Source organism: Sphaerodactylus townsendi, linkage group LG02 (assembly GCF_021028975.2).
Source record: "Sphaerodactylus townsendi isolate TG3544 linkage group LG02, MPM_Stown_v2.3, whole genome shotgun sequence".
NCBI classification, from domain to species: Eukaryota; Metazoa; Chordata; class Lepidosauria; order Squamata; family Sphaerodactylidae; genus Sphaerodactylus; species Sphaerodactylus townsendi.
Window position 1 is genome coordinate 31943369 of NC_059426.1, and position 25252 is coordinate 31968620.

Genomic DNA, 25252 nt, shown 5'->3' on the forward strand with positions numbered 1-25252 from the left:
CACATTACTTCTGTTCCAACAATTTTAGACCCTGTAATTTTGAGATATGCTTGAGGGCAGCTCTGAAATATTCTGAGAACAGGGACAGCCCTTAAAATATGTGCATCCTCTCTAATATATGTATTTCTTCAACCCAAGAATGCCTCTAAACATTTATTTCTAACATTTGGAATTAGGGCCAGATTTCCAAGCTAGTGGAAGGCTTCCAAGCTCCAGTTTGTTTTAGAAAGTAAACAGCATAGATTGAGGATAGTTTGCTGTTCTAGAAGAAACTCTGCTGCAGTGATCCTTATGTTATCTGGAGTAACACGACCCAGAAGGATGGAATTAGACTGGGATATGACATAGGCAGAACGTATGATCACAAGTACATGCTAGTATCACTGGATTGGGTCTCAAGTTACCTTAGCCCATAATATAATTAATACATGAAGCAGCCATATATTGAATGAAACCAGAAGTCAGTCAAGGTCAGTACTGTCTACACTAACAGGCTTCAGCAATCTGGGGTCTTAGTTGACATCTTCCAATATCACTTACTACCGGATACTGTTTTTAGCTCACGATGCCAGGGACTAAATCTGGGACTTCCTGCATACAAAGCAGATGCTATTCTACTGAGCTGTAAAATGTTAAAACATGTTATTCTTGGGTGCTGTGTGGTTTCCGGGCTGTATGGCCGTGTTCTAGCAGCATTCTCTCCTGACGTTTCGCCTGCATCTGTGGCTGGCATCTTCAGAAAATCTGATAGTAAGAAAGCAAGTGGAGTATATATACCTGTTGGAGCGTTCAGGGTGGGGGAAAGAACCATTGTCTGTTAAAAAGTAAAGGGTGCAATTAGCAAGCTAGATTTACATATGTGTGTGGGATCTACCCATTAGCATGTGAGTAACAATGAAGTAACAATACATGTTATTCTTGGTTTCAAGTCACAGCTGACTTAGTGTGACCCTGTAGGGTTTTCAAGAGATGTTTAGAGGTGGTTTGCCATGGCATGCCTCCACATGACAACCCTGGTATTCCTTGGAGGTCTTTCATCCAAATGAGCATTGAAAGACCTCTACCAGGAGCGGGGGATCCCCTGCCTTGGGACCCTTCCCCCTAGCACTGTTCAGCTGGCTGGTGAGGGTCTTCCCAGGAGCAAATTGAGGCCTAGACCTAGATGCCTGTTGGTATGTAGATGTTACTTTTGGAAATGAAGTCATTACGTTGCTGACAATAAGTGAGACACTCTGGTACTTGGGCAAAACTCTGGGGTAAAACAGTTACTACCATAGAGTTTTTGCCCAAATACCAGAGTGCCGCTCATATCGCTCATTAGTGATATGATGATGTCCCTTCTGGAATCAAACTGAGTAGACTTCTGGAAGTGATATCAACACACTGACAGAGTTAAGGCCTGGGCCTCAATTTACGCCTGGTAAAACCCCCACCCCCTCCCCCACTGGTTGTCAGGAAGTTCTGGCAACCCAAATCTGAATTCTAGCTGCAGTCAGGGCTGAGATTGCGTGATTGGTCCAATGACACCCAGTAAGTTTTTATGGATGAGAATTTGAACCTGGATTTCCTAGGTCTAGTCTGACACCTTAACCTACCATGGCTCGCTCTGTTAAAACATAGCTAGCTTTTAATTTGTGAAGGAATGGAAAGAATAGCAGCCGTTACATTTTCCTGCAGTACGGACACCAAGGAAAGAGGAGAGATAATTTGTCAGCCACTTCAGAAACAGCTAAATAGACTAGTACACAAAGTATTATTGGTATGCTATTGTAGGAATGAGAAAAAAATCTATTATATTCTTAGGAAAACAACCTTAATCACAAGCAACTGCCTTCTCTTTGAAAGGCACATGCCAATACGTGGTATGAACTGCACCAATTAAATGGTGCTCAAGCAGAAGGACTTTCAAAAAACAAACACTGGGTCTGCAGTCTGTATCTATAAGGAATTGAAGCAGTGCAGCGTAGTTATATAACAAATAACACAATGATTGACTATAGCATATGGGTTTAAACTCAAGAGTAATTGAGCCTTGAAAACAAAACAAAAGAGAACTAGGGAATAGAGAGAGAGAGAGAGAGAGTTTTGGATTTATATCCCCCCTTTCTCTCCTGCAGGAGACTCAAAGGGGCTTACAATCTCCTTGCCCTTCCCCCCTCACAACAAACACCCTGTGAGGGGCTGAGAGAGCTCCAATTGATTACTTTCTTCCTATATCCAGGGATGGATTCAGACATAGGTCAATTCTGCACAGCAAATATATAACGGGTTGCAGTCATGATACAGGAATTCATTTTCCTGTTTTCCCATTCATATGCATTCAGGGCAGGCAGCGATGAAACAATACGAGTTGCCTTCGCGCCTTTGCATAGAGACACTTCTTTTTTTAATTTCCCGCAACACATGCATAGCTAAGCAGAACTGAACCCCCACAGCCATGCCGATCATCCCACAATATGATCGGCTGTACCTGCGTAGCTATACAGGTCCAACACGCAAAATTAAAAAATGGGGTCCTCCCTGCAACAGCAGGGCAATGGCAGGTGGATTCTCCTTGACCGTGATGGAGCAGAGGAAGGGAGGGAAATAAAGTGCCTTGTGCCTGGCTCTTTGTGCAGGAGAGGCTCCAACCCGGGATTTTTCAAAAGTATTGCTGGTTTAGCGATTTTCAAAAATCCTGAGTTGAGGGAAATAAAACTAAGCAGACTCATTTTGGGGGTGGGACCTGTGCAAAGCCCCCCTCCCCCCGCAAAGCAGGTTATATAGTGCCCTACACCTGTTACATTTTCCCTGTGCAGAATCGACCACGGGGAAGCCTAAAACTGTGTCCAGTTATTAGATGCTAGTAATTATTAGCAATGCTTCATATTTTCTTCAGTACCTGAAATATTAAACTGCAGTTTACTTAGCTTATGTGTAAATCTGGCACTACCTACAGCCAGGACTTCTCCAGTTGGGAAGCATCTGGAGATTTTGGGAGGTGCAACCTGAATAGGCAGGGTTTTGTGGGGAGCAGGACCTCCGTGTGGTATAACACCATCAAGTCCACTGTCCAGAGCATCCATTTTCTCCAAGGCAGCTGATTTCTGTCACGTGGAGATCAGTTCTAATTCCGAGAGATCTCTAGGCCCCACCTGGACTTTGGCAGCTTAGTTATCCAGCCCCAAACACTAGGAATTTCATTCTTGATCAAGTATAATGACTATTTGTACATAATACCAGCCACCAAATATGGGAAGAGTCTTCCGGAAAACAGAGAAAAGAATTCAGTGTTGATCAGTTATGGCCCGGCAATTTCTGTCTGGTCTCTGCTATTTTGATCCATACTCTTATCTAGTTACAGCACTTGGAATTTCCGGGAAGGATGACTATCTGTTAACAGGTTTCGTGCAATGCAATAAGAGTGTTTTTATACACTGGATGTGATGTCATTCAGCATGGGCTGTGTAATTCGGTACAGATGGTAGCAGAGTTTAAGATCCTTTGAAGACGATCCAAAGAAATGCTAAACCCGTGTCAGGAGCCAAAGGGGGCTTTACACTTGGTTCTTCTCCAATGGCAGGCCTCAGTGCCAGATGGCAAACTGCTCTTGAAACAGAGAGGATTTCCCAAGGGGCTTATGGGTGTGCATCATCTGATCAAAGAGAAAAGAGCCAACCATTCCCCTAGGCTAGCACAAGCCAATGCAGGCTGTGTGCCTGTTCAATTCTTTGGTTCATGGCCTTACTTTAATTATTAAGGTCAGCCCTCCTGTACTTTTAAAGGTCAGTCATGTTTCCCGTGCTGAGGCAAACTTTTCAGAACTACCCAGAGTCTTAAAACTAAAATTGCACTTGAGAATGTGCAAAGCATATTAGACAGACGATCCCAATAATTGGAGCCAGGGGTGTACCTAGGCAAACTGGCGCCCGGGGACAAAACCTGAGTTTGGCGCTGCCCCCCCCCCCCCGCCCCAAGTATGGGTGGCCACCTTAAAGAGAGAATCTGGGGTCCCCGGTTAAAACAAAATGGAAAGTGATGCTGTTTGGGGGTGGATTCTCCCCCGCCCTGAAACAGCATCACTTTTGAGGGTTGGAGATTCAGATGGAACAAATAGCAGATTAGAGCTGGAATCTGGGCAAATTTGGGCACATTCGGACAACAATTGTCCGATTATGTCCTGCCCAAATATGAACAAATGCGAATGCAAGGTATTTGGGGTTTTGGGGGGGTATTTTTGGTGTTTTTTTCGGCCTGCAGGGAGCACATTTTTTGTTTTGATTCTTTATTTTGCAGTGACTTTGCTCCATTGTAACTAATGAGGAATTTCTGAGGCAGGCTACACATTTTTGAAGATAGAGGCGCCAGACTTTCAAGGTCGCTCCAAGAGGCCTTGAGTAATAGCATCCAAACTTGGTGAGCTTTGCTTCTGGAGTGGGGAGTTGAGAGAGTTCTGAGAGAACTCAGCCCACAGGCTTTCATGTGCAGGAGCGGGGAAACAAAATAATCCTTTTGGGGGCCCATAAAATTGAACCCCAGAAGCAAAGGTCTCCAAACCTGGATGCTATTACTCAAGGCCTCTTGGAGCCACCTTGAAAGTCTGGTGCCTCTATCTTTAAAAATGTGCAGCGTGCCTACACACTCAGAAAATCCCCATTGGCTACAATGGAGCAAAGTCACTGCAAAACAAAGAATCTTGGGCAAATTTCTTGGGGTGACTGGAAGGGGTGTATTTTTAAAGCTAGTGACACCAAAATTTCAGGGTATCATCTGTTAACTATTCTTATGGTGCCACCCAAGTTTGGTGAAGTTATGTTCAGGGAGACCAAAGTTATGGTCCCTCAAATGGGTAGCCCCCATCTCAGGTTAGCTCCCATTGAAAACAATGGGGATGGGGGCACACCCTTTGGGGGTCCATAACTTTTCTGCCCCTGAACCAAACATCACCAAATTTGGGTGGTATCATCAAGACAGTCTCTGGAAGGCACCCTGAAATTTTGGTGCCACTAGCCTTACAAATGCGCCCACTGCAGGCTGGAACGTGAAAAACATTTAAAACTTTAAAAACACACAAACGACCCTGAAATGTTGGCGCCCCCCCCACGTGACTAAATGGGGGGTGCCTGGGGACATAGGGTACCCACTGTCCCTAGGCAGGAATGCCACTGATTGGAGCGACAGGGTAGGTTGGTATCTATTTCAATCAATCAATCTTTATTTGGTGGCCACAGGCTATTCAGATTAAGGCAATAACAAGTCAAAAATTAAAACACATATAATCTAAAACTAGGGCTTATAAACATACTAAAAACAGAACCTTAAAGGCTAAAATAGATGAAAAATTTTGCTGATTATAACTTAGCATTTATGCAACAACCTTCCGGCAATCTAATTTTGATTGAGAGAAACATAAAAGTAACTACCTTGTAGGTGACTTCCTCAAAGACATCAGCCATTGTAAAACACGCTTTAAGCTCCTCAGTTCCTGATAATTTTTCTAGAATATTTTAAAGATATAAATTCCGGGTATGGGAGTACATGGGACAGTACAAAATATAATACATTACATCTTCTATCTGATCTAAACCACAGTCACAAATGTGTTGTTCGTTTGGAGTCTTGTTATATCTTCCAAAAAGATAGTTTGATGCGAAGGATTGGAATCTTAAATTTGGATTTGTTAAATTTGTAAGATACTTGACCTGGTTATTATGTTTCTTAATTTTTAAGAACCAAGGGGCGAAAATCCCAGCAGCGGCACACTCTATATTGTGTTGGAAGTTTTCATTATATAGCTAGTCTCTAATTCTTCTTGCCTCCCATGCCAAGATGTTTTCGAGGGACGGTAACTCATAACTGTTTGTTGTGGTAGTTAAGTGGTCTAGCCAAGTTTTAATGTGCTTTCTAAACCCTAAACAAAGTTTGGCCAGATGATCTTTTGGTAGTCCTGTCAGCCTTTTTGTTTTGAATTATTTTTAATTGCTAAATTACACCTCGTCTCTAACCCCAAATATCTGCTTCATATAATAGCTGGGCAATTATTTTCCCATTATATATTTTAAGGACTGGGGGAATCAGTTGACCTCCTTTAGAGTAATAGAATTTTAAGAGTAAATTTATAGAGCGCATTGCAGTTATGATTTTTTCCTTTAATTGGGCCCTCCAAGAAAGAGACGCTTGAAAAGTAACTCCCAGGTACTTGTACAAAGAGGTTTGTTCAGTTTGATGGTCAGATATCTATTTATCGAAGCCTATTTATCTCAGCCTTTCAGCAAAGTCAGTGACTGAGTTAACTGTTAGAAAATCTCCCAGATCAGGGAACGTAGGATAACCTGGACTGGAAACACTTTCATAGGAGACACAAGCCCAGAGAGGGGGAGTGTCCTGTGTAGCAGGCCCCTTTGCTGTATCAAAACAGCCACTCTCAAATCTCCAGAACGTTCTCTAGCCTGAGGTAGCAGCTCTATGTGATGTTTCTGCTATTTATGTCTCTTTGGTAATTGCAATTAACCTGGGAGACAAACCTTATCACAATAGGCTTGTCAGCTCTAGGCTGGGAAATACCTGGACATGTTGGAGGTGAAACCTGGGGAGGGCAGGATTTGGGAAGGAGCAGGACCTCAGCACGGTATAATGCCAGGTCTGCCCTCCAAATTGGCCATTTTCTCCAGAATGGGAATCAATTATAATAGTGGGGCATCTCCAGGTGCAACCTGGAGGTTGGCATCTCTACTTCAGAAGCAGTTGCTGAACTTTGACATCTTCCTCCTCAGTTCCACATTGACAGTTCTGAGAGGGACAAAACTGGGACAGAACAAGGACGAACTCAGTGGCAGTGGGGAGTTGCTGGATCGAACCTAGTACTAAACTGAGTCGACTCTGCCAGTGGGGAATCGCCCAGTGTGGTACTAAGGAGGAGCAACTGCGGCTTGCTTAAAGTCACCTAGTCCATTCATGGCAGTAATGAGACTTGAATGAGGCAGCCCTGATGAACAGGGCCATCAGAAAGACTTCATGTAATGTAGCCCACGGAACCATAGTTATAAATCTTTTAAATAAATAAAATTTTAAAACCTTAGATCTCTAAAGGCCTCAAAGTTTGGTGTTGATCGCCACACAGTGATTATTTACTGGCTGACTGATTTACTTCATTCCTTCATTTCTCCTCTACCTTTTTCACTGAGAATCAAGGTCAATTACAGAAGTAGAATGCAATGCAACAGAGGACAGTACAGTATATAAAACAAGGAAATGAATGAATTATGAAATAGTACAGTACTCCCAATAAATAATTCACTATTTTTAAAAGCCTTCATTTTTTCACAGATGCCAAAACAAGTGCTTCTCCTGAACAACTCAGTTTGACTACTATATGAGTAGCACCAATGAATCCTTTGCCTTGAATAGCAAAATAATGAAGCTATTTCCATTTCTATTTACATTGACTCAGAGCAAGTAGCTACAGTTTCAATAAAGAGGTGATACTTAAACAGTAATGAACATTGGCATTATGAATGTAATAGCAAGACTTCTATGTGAACCTTATAAATTCATATAATGTCTTTTTGTTACTTCCTCTAATTTCAGAAATGTTTTAAAGAACATCAGCTTCCCCCCCCTTGCAACAAGATGAAACTAGTAATTTCACAGACAACAGTTTCTAACCACCTAGTTTCATTTTCTATTGAACATGGCTAAGAATGGCCGTGACAATTAGATGTATCAAGGTGTAGTGTGGTATAATAGTTAGCGTGGGAAGACCAAAGATTTCACCGTCTCTTAGACCTTGAAAGATGAGTTGAAAGAACTTAATTATCTCTCCAGAGCACCATGTGCCTCAGTGTTTCAAAGCATCTTCCTTCTAATCTGCTACTCTGGCCTCTTCTCCATTACATGCTCTTTATAGGGTCATATTTCCTCAACATTTAATCTATAAAAGATATTGAATGCCTTGGGGAGTGAATGTAAAAGTATGCTACGAAAACGATAGGTTAAAGAAACTAGTAGTTTCCTTTGTATGTGGGTAGAAATCGAGATAAACCAGACTGCAGAGACAAAACTGGTTGGGGGTCAGAGAGTGGGTAGAGGCCATTCAGTAACAACAATGAAGAACGAAACCAAGTCCCAGAAAAGGTGAAAATTCAGATTCTCTTATTTCCTAGGAAACTGAAGAGCTAAACTTCCTTCCCCTTCCCCTCATGCATTCGGGAGTTAATTTTATTTAGAGTTGCCAGCAGTGGGTTGGGAAATACCTGGGGATTTTGGGGTTAGATTTTTTTGGGGGTGGACTTCAGTGGGATATAGAGCCACAGAATCTACCTCCCAATGCATCGATTTTCTTCAGGCGACTTGATCTCAATCACCTGGACATCAGTTGTAATAGCGGGAGATCTCCAGCTATCCCAGATTTCCAGGTTTCGACGCTGAGGAGCAGAGGGGGCCCCGGCTGGCTGCTGACACATTTGCCTCCTGCACCAGGAGGGCTGCCCTTTACACAGCAGGGGGAGAGGTGGGGGGGGGGGGAATGCATTATCCTCCCCCATTTCCTTTATGAATTCGGCTTCCCCTTCTGGATTGGGCTGCCTGGTGTTTTAAATAAGTTAAATAAATAGTGCTACGGGAGGTGGGTTGCACAGCAGTTCTGAGTGCTATCGCTCATGCAGGGGGCCACACAAACTTTTTCGCTAGTCAAAAAAGCAACCTCTGGATTTAGTTTCACATTTCTCATGCGATGCTTGAGTGCACACATCCTTTCTGCATGGGGAAAGACACTTCATGCCACGCTGTTATACTGCCTGTGCTATTTTTGAGCTTACTGTTATCTATGCTTCCATGTTTGTCCAGAAAATTAGATTATGCTCTGTTCTCAAGAATATGCTGCTTGAATTTCCTGCACAGATTTAATGCAATCTGTTTCTCTAAGCAAATGTTGCCGAATGGTAAGAGAGAAGAAGAAGAGTTTGGATTTATACCCCACCTTTCTCTCCTATAAGGAGACTCAAGGAGCAGCAGGGGCATAGTGGTTAAGGGCAGGTATACTCTAATCTGGAGGAACCGGGTTTGATTCCCCGCTCTGCCACTTGAGCTGTGGAGGCTTATCTGGGGAATTCAGATTTGCCTGTGCACTCCAGTACACGCCAGCTGGGTTACCTTGGGCTAGTTACAGTTCTTCTGAGCTCCCTCAGCCCCACCCACCTCACAGGGTGTTTCTTGTGGGGTGGGAAGGGAAAGGAGTTTGTAAGCACCTTTGAGTCTCCTTACAGGAGAGAAAAGGGGGATATAAATCCAACTCTCCTCCTCCTCCTCCTCCTCCAAAAAGCTCCCTTCCTCTCCCCACAACAGACACCTTGTGAGGTAGATGTGGCTGAGAGAGTTCCTAAGAACTGTGACTAGCCCAAGGTCACCCAGCAGGAACGCAGGAGTGTGGAAACACTTCTGGTTCACCAGATAAGCCTCTGCCACTCAGGTGGAGGAGTGGGGAATCAAACCCGGTTCTCCAGATTAGAATCCACCTGCTCTTAACTACTACATTATGCTGGCTTATGCTTGCCATTGCCTCCCACACCTGCACAGCTACAAACCCCCTCCCCAGGGTTGCGCTATTATTGGGTAGATAGATGTTCTCACTGACAATTTAATGACCTCCCCAGCAACTTGCTGATGTCACTCCCTGCGTCTCTAGAAGTGATGTCAGAGTGTTGCTGGGAACACGAGAATTTTAACCTAGAGGGTTTTTTGGGGAATCTTAGGGTTTCCTATGTCACTTCTGGTGCTGGCATGCTACAGGGCCTTTCCTTTCTTCCAAATCCTTCTGCTGATGCTTGAGGCACCAGTGTGTATTAAAGGTAATTACTGGGAGGACTCCTGCAACATTGGAAGTCCTGGCAGCCAGAATATGACCAAAATATGGCTAGAGCTCCACCCCTCTGAGATTTGCTTTATAATTTCTTGACATGCACCAGGGACAGGGCTGGAGTGAGGGGACACTGCATTCAGGGTATGCGTGCGCCCCTGCCATGCTCCCACCTGCCACACCACACCACACCCCGGAATGCCCCCGCCATGCCCCCACGCCATCACATGCCCGGTGCATCATGCACCCCCTGTCCCCTTGGCGCTACACCACTGACCAGAATGGTAAGATCCTCAGGCAAAACATTGCTTTTGGCAAGAATCTTCTTTCATGTGCCATTTTCAGGATGCAAAAGAAAGCAAGCCAGTCAGAGATATTGACTTGACCTTGGGGGTTAAAGTAGCAAAACTTAAAGAAAAAAAGCCCACTGCAGATATTTCTGACTAAATCTTCTCCTGACCAAATATTCCTTCAAATCCCTCCCCCATCACCACTCTTTTCCTCACTCTACCTTAAGTCTCCATTAACAAGAAATCCTATTGAAATACAGCATTAACTTTCACTTGGTTCCCCTCTTCACTGAATAGATGGGTATGCACACTGTGCGTGTGTGGATGAAAATTTATGTTTGAATCAGTATAATAAACTTGCCCTTAGTCAACTTTGAGGAAATGAAGTGGTTTTCATCTTGTCTATACATGGTCTTTAAATTAGAACTCTAATGGGAATTAATATCTCATTAATTCCTTACACGGATGAATTCCTGCCACTGAAAACGGAATCCTGGAGAGTCTGAGTACAAATTAAGCTTTGGTGCAGCAGGAACAGACGAACTGAAGGAAGGAAGGCTCTTCAGAGAGAAAGGAGAAAAGATAGATAAAAAAAGAGAAGAGTGTAAAGCTAGAAGAAGAAAAGACAGAGACAGTGAATAGAGCAGAAGGGGAGAAAGTGTGGTATTGTAATGAATTAGCAGAGCAAATAACTGAGCAGAGGTGTGAGTGAGTTGCTTTGTAAAACTTTACTAGATAACAAATAAACTTAGACTAAACATAGGAGTGTGTCTGTGCAGCCTGTCTGTGCCTTTGTGTCTGTCTCTCCTCTTTTGCTCAATCCTAGGTTGGAGGCACTCTCGTGCAAACATACGGTAACAGGCAGGAGATACTTTTATTTCCCTCCCTTCCACCCAGTGGTGTAGCTACCATGGGGAGGGGTGGGGACAAATGCCACAGGTGAGCCCCCTTTTGGTCTGCCCCACACCCCTCTCCCTTCCCCCCTCAGCCAACTCCGGCCCTGCCAGGCCACGCCTTCAGCTGGTGGAGGCAGAAGGAGCAGCATAGCAGGGCCACCGCAGGTCGCCCCGCTGCCCGGCCCGGCCCCATCAGGAGGCCACAGCTGACCACCCCTTGACCCCGCCCCACCAGGCTGCCCAGGACTGCTGCCAGCTCAGGTAAGTGGGGTGCAGGGGAGTAGCTACTACAGGGTGCAAGGGGCATGCCATTTTGCCCTAGGTACCATTCCTCCCTGCTATGCCTCAGCTTCCACCTGTTCACTTTAGGTTCCGAACTGTCCACTGTCAGAGACAATCTGCCTACCTGCCATTCTGCCTACCTGCCAATCTGCCTACCTGCCATTGTGCATTTAAAAAAATATTTGCTGTTCTTGTGAAGTTTGGACATTTGTTTAAAATCCAGTGGTGTAAAGAAAAGTGGTCAAGGTGAACCATGAACCAGTTGAAATGCAACCAAATCTTGATATATGTTTTAAAAATCCAAAATGCGAGTTGAAACACAGTTTAAAATCAAAATCAGGTAGCAGACTGTGTCTGGCTTTTGTAAAAAAATGTCTGGCACTGTCATGATGGTTTCTAGCTGAAAATACTTTTTTTTTGGCATGTCCTAAGCTGGTAGCATCAGTATCATTTTTATTTGTTCCATGTGTGTTGGACTACTTGCAGAATACTCCATACTGAGATAACAAAAGACAAATCCAAAGATTGTTGAGAGCACAGATGGAACAATCATCTGTTAATGGAGGTCACCTCGGGAGAGTCTTCAAGCCTGCTGGAGCCCTCCATGCTTTAAAGCACAGGTGTCAAACTCGCGGCCCTGCAGATATTATGGACTACAGTTCCCATCATCCCCTGCCAGCATCATGCTGGCAGGGATGATGGGAACTGTAGTCCATAACATCTGCAGGGCCGCGAGTTTGACACCTATGCTTTACAGGGTGGCCCTCAAGTAGGATTGCCAACCTCCAAGTGATACCTGGAAATCTGTTTCTATTACAACTGATCTCCAGGCAAAGCTGATTCTGCACAGGCCAAATAGAACGGGTTGAGACCTTTTAAAAAAGCATGGAAGGACTTTTAAAAATGCTTCTAACCTATTCTATTTGCCAGAACCTGGGTTATATGAAAGTTGTTAAATTATCGACTTTTCCCCTTTAACCCAGGTTTCAAATTCTTCCTGCTTGCCTGTGCAAATTGAGGCAAACAGGAAGCACTCAATTCCCACCCCCTTCCGTTCACCATTATGGCCACCATTAGAGTCGATTCTTTAATAGGTGGCACTGCTGGCAGGGGCTGATGGGAATTGTAGTCCATGATGGGAATTGTCATCCATGAACATCTTGAGTGCCATAGGTTCGCCACCACTGTCCTAAGCAGAGTCACATCCATCGACTTTCATGGGTTTAGAACTGGGTATCCCTGCTTACACTCAGATAAAGATGTTCACATCGTCGGTTGAGGTTCAGTGATAGAGAAAACTGTATGCTTCCGCGTTAAAATATAATCCCAAATAAATATGAGTATTATCATTAATTTTTACATGCCGCCTTCATCAAAATCATTACCTTGTGCATTATTGAACATTGTACTTTGATACAGGACCATTTATAGTTCATTGACAGCAATCACCAATACTTGCCATTTGCAAACTGATCAGAACTAGGACCCAGGCGGAGTATTCTACAACAAAGGAGGTCTGGCATGTTGAATTCTGTAGCAAAAGAATATACAATCCTACTTACATCTTTTTCTAAGTCAGAATATAGAACTGCACTGTTTATCTCCTTTCTCTCATCATGTGTTGTGAATTCTGGCAGATGGCATTGTGCAGTCATCTCAGACTAGACTGAACAGGTGAGCTTTTTGAGCTGGAAGCAGGTACAATATGTTGAGCTTGTAAATGTGTGGATATTTATGGAGAAGCTGCTAAGTAGACTGGAATTGTTATGCTCACGGTGTGGCATAGTATTTTATATTTCAAAATGCAGGGAAGTAGCCCTGATCTGGTATGCATACCAGAATGAAAGAACTAGAGGATGCATTGAGATTTGAAGCTAAGAAGCAATTTGCTATGAACAAGCTGTGGATCATGGTGTCCTATGATTGCAGGTGTCTAAATCAATGAGAGTTTGTTTTTTCCCCACAAATGGGAATCTAAACCAGAATTTAAATATAGCTGATTAAACACTGGTGATCTGCCCTGTGCTGAAGGGAGATTCTTTTGGGGGCAGAGCTTCTGTTATGAATGCCTCCCCCCCCCCCAACACTCACTACGAGGCAGATCCCATAATCTCTACTGTTTGTGAGAGCAGGCAAAGAGAGATATTTTCCCCTGCTTTGCAGGGAAGATGAAACTAATGGCCTGTGTTACTCTTTGCGTCAGATCTTTTTGCTCCACCCTGACTCCCCTGCTCTACTTCCACCCTCCCTGATGATTGGGAAGGCTTTTTAAAACTTTATTTCAACTTCAAGTGTTTGTACCGTATTAGATCTCTCAAAATAATGATGGATCTAATACAGGAAAATATTCCTGTATTAGATCCATCATTATTTTGAGAGATCTAATATGGTACATAGCAAAGAATACGGTACATAGCAAAGAATATTGAAATAACAAGATTCTCTGTCCTTCCATGGCAGCAGCAGCAGGAAATATGTCTATGTGTGTGTGGAGATGGTAGGAGAGAGAATATCAGTTCTAGGATATAATCCCCTTCTTCAGCAGAGTGTGGTCCTGTAAACTGCTTTGTCTCTTTCTTTTGAGGGGTGATTATTTTTGAAAATGGGCTACAATATCGATATAACAACAATTTAAAGGACTTTAACAAAGCTAGCAATCTTGCAACTACCCAGGTGTGATAAGTATGCCTTTCATAATGAGTTGATGGGCAGAGTTAAGAGAACCAGGAAAAGCACCGAGCTCAGCAGGCAAGCCGAGCAGCATGCAGTGGGATTCCTCCTCACATGTAAACAGAGAAATGCTTGGAGACCTCACTACAATCCCACTGTAATGTCTCTTAGTCCCAGCAAACACAGCAATCCTCAGACATGCTCATAGGGCAGCAGCAGAGTTTAATAGAGAGAGAAGCCTGGAGGCACGAAGTCTCTGAACATAGACAGAGAACGAGAACTACAAGAGAGCCACAACCAGCTCCTAATAAAACACCATAAGAACATACGAACATAAGAAAGAGCCCAGAGTCCATCTAGTCCATCACTCTGCTACTCACAGTGGCATCTAGTCCTGCACTCTGCTACTCACAGTGGGAGCTCACATGCAGGATGTGAAAGCAATGGCCTGCTGCTGCTGCTGCTGCTCCTGAGCACCTGGTCTGCTAAGGCTTAATAAACATCAGGTGTGCTATGGGAACAATCCTACTTAATCCTACTTAAGGAACATACATCACACCCACTGCAAAGCTAAGAGTCCTGCGGTAAGTGTTCCATGCACAATGGGCCAGTCTTTAAATCCTGCCTTGATCAGAATAAGCAAACGCCATCTCACTCTAGTACCTACATTTGTTTCAAAACCAAGAATCCTCGGTTTCGCTCTGTGGATGAGGTTGAAAGTGAAAAATCAAATATTTAAGCTCAATTCATGCACATTGTGGCAAATTATTGTTTAGTCTGCTAGCTGAATGCAGCCAGACTGATGAAGTATCTCCTCCTTTGGCTGAGGCTAATGAGGGGCACTCCTGGTTTTACCGACCTTTCTCTGGCATCGGTAACTTAAATAAACAATCTGAAATGTGTATCTTATAGTGGCAGTTGGATTTGGGGAGTATAACAAGATGTTTTTAATATTTTTAGTGATAATACATTTTTCAGATCTGAATAAATGACACGTCCTTTGGCACATCTTCACAAAAAGCAAAGTACAAAGTACATTACAAATAACAGAATTCAGAAAGTCGGCATTTCGGTTGGCAGGTATGTTTAGGTTGTTCCCCATGCCCCAGTGTACAACTGTACTACAGCAAAACATGTTTAATCGCTAACAGTTCCCACTCCTTCCAAATCTGCAAGGTCAATTATGTTCAAAGCATTCCACATCCTTTTTAATAGGCCTTCAATCTGATATCCGTCCTCTGATTATCTCCTAGCTCTATTATATCCGTAATGATTAAATCAGTTGATCTCCGGTTACTTTCACTGATGCTTTCAGTTGCCTGTACCTTTTAGGAGTCCCAATAATAAACAGGGAAGCTCCACAAATTAATGCCACAAATAGCTGTGATAACTTCACAAGCAAGGGGTGGGCCTAAGGCACAACACTTATATGGGTACAAGGACTTCCACCTGTGGAGCATGTATTCATGATTTGGGAAGAGTGGGATCTCAGCAGAGTATAATGTCATAGAATCCATACTCCAGAGCAGCCATTTTCTCCAGGGAAATTTATCTCTGTAGCCTAGAGATTAGATATAATTCCTAGAGATCTCCAGCCACAACCTGGTGGTGGTGGGAGTGAAGGGTGACATGCAAGGGAGGGGAGGGAGGGGAGGGGCTCTGGCATCTGGACATGGCCCACCCACCTTACCGGAGGGAGGGGAGAGGAGGTGAGGGGCGAGGAGTGGCATGCAAGGAAGGGGAGGGAGGGGGCTGGCATCTGGACATGACCCACCCACCCTAGTGGAGGGAGGGGAGAGGAGGGAAGAGAGGGGTGGCATGCAAGGGATTAAAGGGAGGGAGGGGGCCGTGTCCACGGCATCCTGAAATCCTTTCTTTGTGGGTCCCCCCTCCCCAAAGAGCAGGATTTCAGGGTGTCTTGAGTCGATGTGAGAAAGGAAGCTGAAAAAGTTGCACCTATAGAAGTGTTGCCCAATAATGACCAAGTGGTCTTACCTCAGTCAGAAATCTTCAGCAATATTTTCTAATCAACACAGAATCTAATAGAGGAATATTAACATAGCAAAGAATATTGAAATAACAAGCTTCTCTGTCCTCCCATGGCAGAAGCAGCAGGAAATATACATTTGTACATTACAATGGCTGTGAACCAATGTTTGGTTCGAATTTCACTTCTGCCATAAATAGGTAATCTTAGTCAAGGCACTACTTCTTAACCTATTTTCAGATGTCTCTATCTCTCTGTCACACACACACACACACACACACACACACACACACACACACACACACACACACACACACACACACAGAACCATCATGGGTCCATTCTGCACAGTACAAACAAGACACCTTGAAGATGCAAAACAACAACAGGTGTCTTAGTGAGGAACTCTGCACAGCTTTTTCTCAAAGACATCCTCAGGACACCTTATTTAAGCCCAAGGTGTCTTTTTTTGAAAATGCTTCGAAGTGCACCATTTTCCCTTAAGGTGCCTGCAAGATGTCCCTTGCCTGGCTGTGCAGAATGCAGAGCTCAGGAGATGTTTTATTTTTCCCACCCAACCATTTTGCTCTCTGCTTAGTATCAGCTTGTGCCCAGCTTGTGCCCAACATTCTGACTGATTCTGAAGGAATCCTCCCTGCTTCAATTTGCTCAAGGTTGCCTCAGGATGTTTGCTCTGCAGGGTCTGATTCTGGGCACCTTTTCAGCCTCAAAAGACACACAGACATGCATATGAGAATCTTAGCTGTTCAGAGGACTCCCATTGGAAAACATTGGGACTGCAGAAGACAGGTTTACCATCACTTGAGAAGCAATGCTTCTGGGCAGTGGGCAGTGCACCTGTCCTTTGCTGTCCCAATACTTTTCAAAAGGAGTCCTCCGAGCGACTAAGATTCATATGCACCTCTGCATATCTTTGAATACAGCTCTTCCAAAATAATAATAAGAAGAAAAGTGAGAAAACTATATATTGCTGGAATAAGCAGGAACAGCTGAGTACAACTATGTACTTTTCTGGTTGAAAAGGCACCTAGGATGGAGCCTTCAGAGCAAACATCCTGGGGCAACCTTCAGCAAATGCAGGAAAGGAGAATCCTTTCAGCAGAATATAAAATGTCAGGCACAAACTGAGGGTGAAACTGACCAGAGAGCTTACTCTGATGCTTGTGTTTTCCAAAAAACAAATGAGAGGCGGATTTTTAAAAAAATGTCCCCAGGACGTCTTATTTTGGGTGTGCAGAGTGAAATTAAGACGTCCCCCAGACATATTTGTTCTGTGTAGAATGGACCACAAACACTTCAGACTTCCCCTCATTATTTTGGAATGCTCTCTATTTAATCATCTTCACGAACCCCTTCTTCATTTTAATAATGCTAAAGCAAAGACTCATCTGAACAATTCCATCCTGACTCAATTCCTGCTAAAAGATCAAGACTCTCATTTCATGAAGGTGGTAGCAACATTTTTGGTTAAAATTTTAAGACAGAAGGTTAACTGAAACTTGTATACTCTGGGCTTTAATGTCTTACCTTAGTATGTGTTCTCTTCCCTAATTTTATCTGCGTAAAATCAAATGAATGCCATTAAAGGTAATTTGAATTGGAATAAACCAGTACTAAATGAGCCTGGGTATTGTCAAAGTCATGTACTCCCATGTGGATCAGAAAATTTCCTTTTAGGAAGCCTTTGTTCTAACCACAAAGAGATGGCGAGATTCAGGCACTTGTACAAACTGGGGTGTATTCCTTATGCACAAAGCAGGCCTAAACAATAGTTCAGAATCCTGGCCTCTATCCCTCTGTCTGCTCAGGAAAGTTTGAAGTGTTTCTGGAGCCTAAGGATTGAGTCTGTGATGGACTGTGTTCTTCCAACAACTCTGTATGTTGGAGGAAAACTCTTCAGGCATGAGGAGGACCCATGACTTTGTTGAGAAGAGTGATAGAATAAAGGTGTCGTATTCCATACTGTCCTGTTTAATCCTGGCCCTTTCCGCGCAACCAAAATAATTTTTTTGCTCTCATCCATGTATTTAATATTTACCTTTTTGTATTATGTACATACCTGAGAGCCATGGGGTGTAGTACTGAAGAGTTGTGGAATCTAATCTGGAGTTCAGTTCCTCTACATGCAGTCTGCTGGGTGATCTTGGGCCAGTCACAGTTCTCTCAGAACTCTCTCAGCCCACAGAGAGGCAGGCAATGGCAAACCATCTCTGAACGTCTCTTCTCTTGCCTTGAAAATTCCACAAGGTTGCCATAAGTCAGTTGTGATGATGGCTCTTACCCTCACCACATCATACATGCAATCTAATTGCCCAAACAGAATCTTTCCTGCAATATTTTTTTCTAATGAGGTAGTATTGATTTCTCATTCTTTTTTCCACTGTGTAGTGGGTTGGACCTTACCAGATTTTCCAGTGGTGAAAAACTAAGGAGCTAGTCCTTTCTGGCCACCAAAAAGGCTTTGCTAAGGATCATGGGTGGGGTCATAGATGAAAGCTATGAGGGACAGGGACTCTTGAAAGGGCAGGGAACTGGGAAAAAATGACTGGAAAATGTAGGATCCAACTCAGTAACTTCATTGGGGATTTAATCCCAATTTGTATGCCTATCTTTGCTTGATCACAGGAAACTGTTACAGAAAATGTTCTCAAAGAAGATCTCCAAACAAGACGGTCAGCAGTAAGCAGTTTATTGAATGCACGGCTGAAGCGTGGAGAGAGGGCACCTAGGGTGCGGTCTCTGGAGGGGCTCTCCAACACAGCTCCTCTTATACCTAATTCCCCCCTTCCCACTCCTGTCCACCCATCCAATCCTAGCTGATATGGAAGGCTCACAATCTCCAATCCCCTGATTTCTTTAACAATGTTTCTATATATGGTATATTATTTTAGTTGTCAGCATGAACTAATTGCTGTCTCATCTCGACCTTTACACTTGGTTTCTATATGCTTCACTTCACTTCCCCATGACCCACTTCCCCATTTCTCAACTGGTGTGGACCTGCAATTTTTCCCTTACAAAACTAATTTGTAAATTCAGCATAAAACAAGCTCAGCTTATCTATAAACCTTTGATTGTTTTTTTTTTCTGGGAACATACAAATGTGCTGTTTCTTTCCCATATGTGGCTTCGATGAAATATATATTTCATAGAAATCATTTCATAAAACCCTTGGCTAGTGCTGCAGACCCAGGAGATCCGGAAAGTTATCTAAAACCCAGACTTTTAGGTAATAGATTTTGTCTGTAAGCGAAAGCATCAGGCTGGGGTTTTTAAGTCCCAAGTCACATAAGTAGTGTTGTCATCACTGAATCCTTTCTCCAGCTTGAAGAAATGCTTAGGATAACTACCCAGCGAAAAGCTTTCCCACACACTATGGCTGAATAATAAAATCCATAATATCCATTCTACTACCATCTTACAATCATTTCAGTACACACATTTAGTTAGCAGATGAGAAATACTGACAGCTCTTTTAATTGTTCTGCTGTTTTATTAACCTTTTTGAAGTTCAAAATATGCTATGACTAAGACGTGTTCACACAATTCTTATATGGTAAGTTTGTCTCTCCAGAGACCAGTGATATAATATTATAATGTTGGGGGAGGTCACTTATTGGCCACTACCCCATAATGAATTAGGTGAACGCAGGCATGTTTAACTTTGAAATGTGACAATTCTTTCCAGAAGTGAATATCCAACATCCATTCTCGTGAACAAAATCATATCTAATTAGCATAAATATTACAACAGAAATAAGATGTTAAAAGATATAAGAAGAAGAAGAGTTTGGATTTATATCCCCCCTTACTCTCCTGTAAGGAGACTCAAAGGGGCTGAGAATCTCCTTCCCCGTCCTCCCTCCCAAACAAACACCCTGTGAGGTGGGCGGGGCTGAGAGAGCTCCGAAAAACTGTGACTAGCTCAAGGTCACTCAGCTGGCATACGTTGGAGTGCACAAGCTAATCTAGTTCACCAGATAAGCCTCCACAGCTCAACTGGCAGAGCGGGGAATCAAATCCAGTTCTCCAGATTAGAGTGCACCTGCTTTTAACCACTACACCATACTGGCGCAAATACATAGAATACATTATATTCTATTTTGAAGTCTAATATAGAGTGGTAACCAAAAGAGTTCATGTTATAGCTTTGTCATTGTATAGAAGGTAGTCTCAGAATGTTTACATGCAAATAAATATCTATATATGGTATATTACAGACACAGGGGAGTTGGCAACCACTCTCTCTCTTTTCTGGAAAACACAAGCATCAAGAGGAGGGAAGAGGCCTTTTCCCACCTGACCAGTAAGCTCTCTGGTCAGTTTCACCCTCAGTTTGTGCCTGACATTTTATCTGCTGCTGAAAGGATTCTCCTTTCCTGCATTTGTTGAAGGTTGCCCCAGGATGTTTGCTCTGAAGGCTCCATCCTGGATGCCTTTACAGCCTGAAAAGTACATAGTTGTACTCAGCTGTTCCTGCTTATTCCAGCAATATATAGTTTTCTTCTTCTTCTTCTTCTTCTTCTTCTTCTTCTTCTTCTTCTTCTTCTTCTTCTTCTTCTTCTTCTTCTTCTTCTTCTTCTTCTTCTTCTTCTTCTTCTTCTTCTTCTTCTTCTTCTTCTTCTTCTTCTTCTTCTTCTTCTTCTTCTTCTTCCTCCTCCTCCTCCTCCTCCTCCTATGATGATGATGATGATGATGATGATGATTATACAAAACAGTTATGCACAGCAAACAAGATCAATATGCTGGATTTTGTATTACATCACACGTCGGACACTTCCCAAGCATCTAGGACTGTGTGATGTATCGACCGAATAATTGCAGAGCCGAGTAGGGTGTGGCCTTTTGCAGCTGACATATGGTGATTTTGTCGGCATCGAATTGTTTTAAGTGCCGATCAAGATTTTTAGGCACTGCACCCAGTGTGCCGATCACCACTGGGACCACCTTTACTGGTTTGTGCCAGAGTCTTTGTAGTTCAATCCTTAAATCCTCGTATCGTGTAAGTTTTTCCAGTTGCTTCTCATCAATCCTTCTGTCACCAGGAATTGCAACATCAACTATCCACACTTTCTTTTTTTCCACAATCGTGAGGTCAGGAGTATTGTGTTCCAAAACTTTGTCAGTCTGAATTCGGAAGTCCCAGAGTAGTTTTACGTGTTCATTTTCAGTGACCTTTTCAAGTTTGTGATTCCACCAGTTCTTTGTCACAGGCAGACGGTAGTAGTAGTAGTAGTAGTAGTAGTAGTAGTAGTAGTAGTAGTAGTAGTAGTAGTAGTAGTAGTAGTAGTAGTTGTTATTATTTTGGAGTTGGCAACCACACTGACCATGGCTTCAGGTGGGTGTTATTGTTAAACCAAACCTAACATTCAGAAGAAACGATAGAATGCTATAAATTCAGCCACTGGATTGGGATATAGAGAGAGTACAGCAATGTTATAAATTCTGGGACTTCTACCCACAGTGTGACAATATCCAGAGTTCCACTAGGTCCTCTTGTATTCTGTCTTCCTCTCTTATAAAATGAATTGTCTCGTTTGCCTTCTTTGGTCTGAGTAATGCCACTGCTACTGGGAAGAGGGGGGAAAAAGGGACAAGCGCTGCAAATCTGAGCTAATGTATGTTTATTCTTCGGGAGATATTTCTCTTCTGAAACTCCAATAAACACAGCCCTGTGATCCTGAAATGTGCCTTGTGATATATAACTATGAGATTTTTAATCAGACTAGATCTATTATTTTCAGTTCTATCTCTCCACTGGAATGCAATGAATTTCACCAGTCCTGCAGGTACTTTCTCTTCCTCTATCTGCAGTGTGCATGTAAAATAAAACCCTGCCTTAACCCTCTCAGTTACTCTTTTACAAAGCTGTCCTTTTACAAAGCTGAGACTTCAATTATTATTATTTATTTAATTTGTATGCCACCCTTCCCCTCATGGGCTCAGGGCAGATTCCAACATATTACAAACAGTAAAACATAAGTTATATTACACTTAAAAATGTATATGGCAACTAAAACATCTTGTGGGTCTAAAACAGGGGTAGGGAACCTGCGGCTCTCCAGATGTTCAGGAACTACAATTCCCATCAGCCTCTGTCAGAATGGCCAATTGGCCATGCTGGTAGGGGCTGATGGGAATTGTAGTTCCTGAACATCTGGAGAGCTGCAGGTTCCCTACCCCTGGTCTAAAATAAAAAAGAAAGACGATTAAAAAACAGCAAAAAGGAAGGGTAAGGGAGATGGAGGCTATTTGAATGATGGAAGCCATAAATGTCTCAACTGTAGGTCTGGTGGAACAGACCCTGTGGAACTGTATCAGGGTTTCTTCACCATCATATATCATGCCAAAACACCATTCTTGTTTGTGCTGCTCTCTAAGAATGATGACCGGAAGCAAATTGTAGCCATGTCAGTCAGAAAACAGTATACAAACGGAGGCTTGGGAAAGAAAGCATGTGTCAGGAAGATTGGGGAAGAATCATAATAGGAGAAGTGAAAGCCAGTGGGAGGGTTTGGGGGTCTTATCCCCCCCCCCCAATCTTGAATCATGGGTATACTAAAACCTAGGATTTTGTTGGTTGGTTTGAACTTGAACATAGCTTTCCACAAGTGTCTCTACCTGTTTCTGTTTTCTGGTCATATATTTTCCTCCTCTTCCTTTGCTTCCCAAACTGTTTCTGTGCCCGTCACTTCTTCAGTATACAGCCTCCACATATCTAGGCCCTGGAAGGCCCCATTCTACTCACTCGTTCAGACAATAATTGTTCCACCTGTCTAGGTACCTGCTTGAAGGTTCTTGCCTCATTCAGCAATCTAGGACTGAGTAGGGATGTCAGCCTGCAGGTGGGACCTGGGAATCCCCTGGAATTACAACTTCTCCAGACTACAGAGATCAGTCTCCCTGGAGAAAATTGATGTTTTGAAGGATGGAATCTATATAATTGTACCCCATTGAACAGAATGACCAGATCATGAAATGCTGTTTTTTCAATATGAATTCCCGTCACAGGGTGGGAAACAGGAGCACCCCAGAAGGCCGTGAGCTCTTGCGGCCGCGCGCATGGGAGGCTGCCACACTGCCTTGCGCCCCAGAAGGCAGGCTTCCAAAAATCGGGGCACTTGAAAAAAAACGCGGGACACGGGACTAATTGTTTTAAGGCGGGACTGTCCCGCCAAAAGCGGGACGTCTGGTCAGCCTAATTTAGGAGGAGTTTTACAAAATTTGTCTCAGGGATGGTATCTTACTTTTCCAAGATGGGAACATATTGGTAAAAAAATATATTGACTGTTGTAAATGTGGTCCATGAAATGTGAATTATTTTCCTTTTTGGACACATTAGTGACCATAGAAATAATGAACTAGCTATTATCAATGCATCCTGCAGTTCATAGCATCAGGGCATTTGAAGACTCAAATTGCTGACAGAGATTTAAAAATTGGCACTAAATATTTTCAAATTCAAATTACCTTTAATGGCATTACTAAATATATCATTTCTTGCTTGAATGGAGGTGGAATGGAGGTGGAAAACCCACCCAAGTGGCAGAAAATCCAAAACTATTGTTAAAAAATTTGTTTCATGGCTGAAATGACAACAAAATTAACCTTTTTTTAGAGAGCAGCAAAGGAGAAAAATAAGTAATGATTCTTCTGAAGAATTTTCTCAAAAAAGTTGTTTTCTCCATTATAAGCTTCATTACTTTTTTTTCTGTTTCTCAGCTAGGATGATGAATGAATCCAAATCAATAAATCTTCTACGAAAAAAGAATCCTAGCTGAACAAATATCCTGCCACATTTATTCCTGCAACTCTTTTCCTCAGGGAACCCCCGAAGCCAAGAACCTACACTTTTACAACAGCATCAGGACAAACAACACTTTCACATAAAGGTCAAGATGATCTCTTTGCTACTGGCTACTAATTTGGTGATGAATGTACACTTCAGGCGGAAGCCAGGGATTAGATGTCTTATGCTAGCTTCCAAAGCTCAGATGCCTGTACAGGACATGATCCCAACTACTTCCATTCATAATCTGTGTCACAAAAACAACAGACAATTCAAATAAAAGTAGCTTTAAATCCCGATGAAAAGAACACTCTTAAACAAAAGTTAGTATTCTTAAAGATATTTAAAAGACTAAATTAGTGTCCGTAGCAAAGAATAAGTTCAAGAACCAAGAACTAGGCCACTGTAAAAAAAAAAGAAATTGTTCTTCTACCCATTGTAGTAGTTTGGCATGCAAATCACTCTTTTTATAATCTGCTACATTCTTTGAGTGATACAGGGAATTATACATCATCTTGAAGAACAGTCTGGAATCAGGCAAATGACCTTATTAGGCAGATGTGAAACCTGTACATTGAATACTGGGGATAAGCATGCATGAAAAAATAATGAAAATATACATTATTATTAGAAGTAGTAGCAGCAGAATGAGTGTGAATAGATCCAAAGGCTCAAGCTGAGTTTAGACTCAGAGCAAACACTGAATCCAGGCAGCTGGGAAACATAGACACTGTGGTATCTGGCTTCCAAGGGACTGGTTGATTTAAAGATTACACAAGGCATAGACAAGCTGGCCTGTGAATTGTTCTACTGGCTATTACCCAGCATGCCCAGTGCACAATTGGCCTGTGGGATATCCTGAATCTGCACTATTCATAAAGAATTGGTACACTGGGACATAGGGATGCCAGCCCCATGCTCAGCGTTCCCTAAAAACTATTTGGGTGTGGGGCCTGGGAGAGGAAAGCATTAATGCTCAATGATGCTCTAGAAATCCCCCCAAATCTTTGGTAAATACTACAGAGATTAGGTCATTCCCTAGAGCATCATGGAGGGGGCAGTGACATCATTCCAGGTCTTCACCTGAAAGTGACATCAAAATGTAGCAGTGTTGTTGCTGTGCCTCTCATTTCCCTCCCAAAGTTCACTGGAGCAAGGACAGGCAACGGAGGACGGGGGCAGGAGTTTCCCTATCTCCAAGGGGGACCTGGCAACCTTACCTGGACACTTACTAAGATGTTTATCTGAAGGAGTGAAATGATTCTTTGTGAAGGATCTATTGCTGTCATGACTTTCAAGCATTTTGCCCAGAAAAGGACAATTAATCATGCAGGCACACCAAGAAGATAATAACTTGTTTCGTAGGGCTGTCAACCTGTGTGTCTGGCTTTTCTTGTGCTTCTGCTCATTCACATGAAGAATCACTTCACACCTGCTCATGTTGGGTTTTCAATATTTAGGTAATAGCTATCCCTGAGGAGACTA

The 25252-nt window shown here is 42.9% G+C and overlaps 1 protein-coding gene across 5 annotated transcripts in view; it reads right to left on the reverse strand.

The window, feature by feature from the left end:
* Window positions 1-25252, reverse strand: part of B3GALT1 (beta-1,3-galactosyltransferase 1) — a 246738-nt gene that overhangs the window by 33365 nt on the left and 188121 nt on the right. Inside the window, exon 1 of one of the 5 annotated variants that reach the window (XM_048485282.1) lies at window positions 18038-18085. The exons of the other annotated variants lie outside the window; for them this stretch is intronic. The gene's annotated coding sequence lies outside the window, so the exon portion shown is untranslated. Of the gene's footprint in view, window positions 1-18037; window positions 18086-25252 lie in introns of those variants that run through there. 5 annotated transcript variants of the gene reach the window in all.